At 36.2% G+C, this 4,803-nt stretch overlaps 1 pseudogene; it reads left to right on the top strand.

The window, feature by feature from the left end:
• Positions 1-305: 305 nt before the first annotated feature.
• Positions 306-4,106, top strand: LOC143537072 (pollen receptor-like kinase 3; annotated as a pseudogene).
• Positions 4,107-4,803: the final 697 nt, after the last annotated feature.

Below are 4,803 nucleotides of genomic sequence, written 5' to 3'. Positions count from 1 at the left end.
TAACAAAATTTTAAAAGTGGACATTTGTAATGAGACAAATAAAAAAGAAATATGGACTCTTTTAGTGGGACGATGGGATTATTTAGTTATTATATTAATGTTTAGTTTATATATTAAGAAATGTAATTAAATATTATTAAATACACGTAGCATTCAAAGAGTTTGGTTATTTATGGCTCGTTAGCAGAGGCTTTATCAACAACAGGGTCAAGTGAGTGAGCAGGGCTTTTTCCGAAACCTAGTCAGCGTCCAGTCACCACGATGTTACGTAATATTAAAGGATGAATAGATGGCCTAACTTTTTTTTTTCCCCTTTTTTCTTTTTGTTTACCTTTTTTTTCGTAACAAAAATTGTTGATCATCAATGAATTTGCACAAAATGTGGTCATAAAAGTGCATATTTTGCAATTTGTTGCCTTTACTTTTTTAAAAACTCTTGTAAATATGCAATTTGTTCTCTCCCACCAACTGAAAATAACGGAAATAACGGTTACCAAGTCATAATAATATTGCAACCTTTAAACACATCATATTCACAAACACACCAAATTTTCAGCCCAAAACATTATAATAATCTCTAATGGAAAAAACAACCCTTGTTTCTTTTCTTTCCTCTATTATCTTGGCTAAGTAAATGGCCATTTTTTTGGTTCAAAAACCATTATTCTTGAATATTTTCTTGAATATTATTGTCTTGATCATAATGTTTCCAATGATGGTGAAACCATACTTGACAGATGTAGATGCATTGCTTAGAATCAAGCACTCGTTAAACAACCCCGCGTCTCTTGAATCCTGGAAACTTGGAACGTTTCCCTGCGACGACATATTAACATGGGCAGGCGTTGTATGCAACAACGGGATTGTTTCAAATCTTCATCTTCAATCCATGGGGCTTTCGGGTAATCTAGATATTATAGCCCTTTCACAAATGGCGGGCCTGCGAATCATTTCACTAGAAAATAATTCGTTCTCGGGTCCCATTCCCGAATTCAATAGACTCGGGTCGTTAAAAGGGTTGTACTTATCGATGAATCAGTATTCCGGGAAGATCCCGAATGGGTATTTTACGGAAATGACGTCTATGAAAAAGATCTGGTTTGATGGTAATAAGTTCACAGGTGAAATCCCGGGTTCGGTAGCAGAGCTACGAACCTAGTGGAGCTACATTTAGAAGATAATCAGTTTACGGGTAAAATACCCGGGATTGGTCAACGGAGTTTGAACTCGGTCAACTTTTCGTATAATAATTTGACCGGTGAAGTCCCGCCGGGTTTGGCTAAATTTGATGCAGCATCTTTTGAAGGGAATCCTGGGCTTTGTGGTGCGAGATTCGGTAGAGTATGTAATGACAAAAAGCCCGAGACGCGTAAGCCAGTCGAGAAAGCGACGAAAAAGGCGTTACGGATTGAATATATATTAATGGGAGTAACAGTATTGATTCTAATATTAATGATTTCTGGAATATGTGTTTTGAGAAATAGGAAGAAGCAAAAATCAGAAACAGTTGGAATCATGGAGAATAATATCGAAGGGTCGGTCGGGTTAACGATATGTAATATTAGCAAACCGGAAGCTATACCGGGCCAGAATAATTTTGGGACGGGTCAACATACGTTGATGAATAAAAGAAAGGCGACGGGCGTTGACTTAATGTTGTTGAAAATAGTAAAGGGGTTTTTAGATTATCGGACGTGATGAAAGCTATTGCGGAAGTGCTTGGAAATGGGATGTTGGGGTCGTCGTATAAGGCGACTATGTCGAATGGGATGGTTGTGGTCGTTAAGCGGTTAAGGGAAATGAGTTTGGTTGATAAGAACGGGTTTGAAGCCGAGATGATGAGGCTTGGGAGGCTTGGTCATCCGAATATTTTGACGCCGCTCGCGTGTCATTACCGCAAAGAAGAGAAACTTGTGATTTATGATTATGTTCCTGGTGGCAGTCTAGTGCATATACTGCATGGCAAGTATTAAATCTGTTTTAAGTTATAACATATAGTGTTTAAAGTTTAAACATAAATAACCAGATAACCAGAACTAGTATTAAGTACTGCTGGTTAGAGGTGTAAACGAGCCGAGCTGAGCCCGAGTTAGACCTGTTTAATTTACAGGGAGCTTGAGATTGGCTCGTTTCGAGCTATATTTCTAAAGCTTGAAATCGGCTAGTGAGTAATTTTTTAAGCTCGAGCTCTGCTTGTTTCCCTTTTTTTTGAAATGGCCGAATAATTTTAAAACCAAACCGGGAACCTCCTAACCAGTAGCTCATTTCCTATTTATTAATTATTTTTTATATATATTTGTAATTATTTGTCATATATATGTATTTAAAATATACGGGTAATGATAGAACCATTTGAAAATTGAGAACTTTAAGAACCATTTTGGACCACTACAAAAACCTCTAAAAAAATATTAAAAAATCTATAAAACCAAAAAAAACAAAAGTTTTTAAAAAGTAAATAAAAACCAAAATTCTTATATTTCATTCCGGTTTCATTAAAAAAAACTTACGTATTATACACATGTGTATAATTTCATTTAATCTCTAGTTACGTAATGTACACATATGTACATTATTGTTTACCTCAAATTGTACATGTGTATAAAAAAAGATTTATGTACATATTATACATATATGTATAATTTAGCTAAACCGAGACAGTTTTTTTTATGAAATCGGGATGATGAATAAGAATTTTGATTTTTTTTTTACCTTTTTCATTTTTGCGTTTTTTTTGTTTTATGTTTTTTTTTTATTTTTGGGTTTCTTGTGGTCCAAAATGGTTCTCCAGGTTCACAATTTTCAAATAGTTCTCCCATGATCCTGATCATAATATATATGTATATATATATATATAATGTTAGTTATTTTTATCATAATTTTATATAAAATTACAATTATTAAATAAAAATTATATAAGCAATAGGCTCTTTTAGACTCGCTAGCCAGCTCGAGCTTCACTAGAAAACCTCAGGCTCATTTATTAAACAAGTTTATTTTTAGGCTCAAGCTCGGACTTATTTATTTTTAGGCGTGCTCGAGCTTGTTTATGGTTGGCTAGTTTATAAATAATTTCTTTAGTCAAATATAGTAACATTGTATCCAAACACTAGGAACTAATTATATGTGACTGCAAATTAATCATCAAATAAACCAAAACCAGCTTTTGGTACTGCTAGTCTTGACTTTATCTATTAATGATAGTTAAAACTAGTTTCACTAAACCCAAACACTATAAACTGATTATATATTAATATGCGACTACAACAACACTAATCAGATAACCAAAACCAGTTTTGTATAGCTACTTTTGATAATTATTTAATCAAAACTTGTTACATTGTAAATGTAACTACAACATCAATAATGATGGTTCAAATATTTCAGGTGATCAGGTAAAGAGGCACGCCGAGCTCAACTGGCACGCGCGATTAAAAATCATTAAAGGCATTGCACAAGGATTAGGATACCTTCACACAGAACTCGCTAACTTACAGTTACCGCACGGCAATTTAAAATCAAGCAATGTCCTTCTAAGCCACAATTTCCAGCCACTTATTGTCGATTTCGGTTTAAACCACATGATCAATCCAAACCAAGTAGCAAGCGCGTTAGCAGCGTATAAATCACCCGAGTCAGTTAAAACTCAAGAAGTATCACACAAATGCGACGTGTATTGTCTAGGAATAATAATATTGGAACTTATGACGGGAAAATATCCTTCGCAGTACGTTAGCAACGGGCAAGGTGGGACGGATGTGGTGCAATGGGTTAAGAATGCGTTGCATGAACAACGAGAAGTGGAGTTGTTGGACCCGGATATTAGCGGGTTTAGTAAGTACATTGATGAAATGAAGAAGGTTATGCATATTGGTGCGAGGTGTACCAAGAGTGATCCTGGAGCGCGGTTAGATATTAAGGAGGTGGTTAGTAGTTAGAGAGTGTTCAAGGGGGGGATGAGATAACGATGTCGTTTGGAGATGGGTACGATGATGCTGCGAGTACGTTAACGGATGGTTCGTATGTGTCGATGGTTGGTAATAATGATCAGGCGCAACGGAATAATAATGATGGTTATGGCTTTCGTGTGTCGTGATCGGTTATGTGAAGTTGATACTTAAAAGGTGTATTATGCGTGAAGCGTTGTAAAGTGTAAATACCTGGACGTTATGGATATTTATTCATTAAAGACAAATGGGCAACAAACTGTGACGTTATTCAGCTAAGGTGTTGCATTGAAACAATGGGCCCCACCATAGTTAATCGACGGGTGTGGCTCGGGTGAAGACCGACCGGCTCGGGTGTTTAGTTTTGTAAGTAGTGAAAGTTGAAACAACATGTTATAATTTTGAAATTATTGAGTGTAACCTTTTGTGTGGTTTGTTTGAAGATCCTAACTTAATTAATATATATTAACAGGCTTTAGCAGTTAATATTTTGTTTGGTTATGGTCAGCTATAACAAGTTAACAACACCAAGCAAAAATCTAGTCAAGATTACAAGATTTTGGGTTGGTGTGGCATTTTTCGTGTGTTTCGAACGTTGTGGCATTTTCGTAATTACATGAATAGCGTAATTACTCTACTGACATGTTTTTCAACTTGCATAGTAAAATTACGCTACAGACATTTAGAACCCTCGTAGTTGGAGGTGGGCATAAAACCCGGTTTCAGACCCGACCCGCGGGTACGAACGGGTTTTCAATTTCTTCTCGGAACAATACCTGGACCTAGACCTGACCTGCCGGAACCGGCTCCACATCTACCCAATCAAAACCCGGCCCAACACGACCAATACCCGGTA

Source organism: Bidens hawaiensis, unplaced genomic scaffold, assembly GCF_021521415.1.
Source record: "Bidens hawaiensis isolate Kalapana, Puna unplaced genomic scaffold, B.hawaiensis_p1.1 tig00000780_1, whole genome shotgun sequence".
Lineage (NCBI taxonomy): Eukaryota > Viridiplantae > Streptophyta > Magnoliopsida > Asterales > Asteraceae > Bidens > Bidens hawaiensis.
This window is presented reverse-complemented; position numbering and strand designations above follow the sequence as displayed.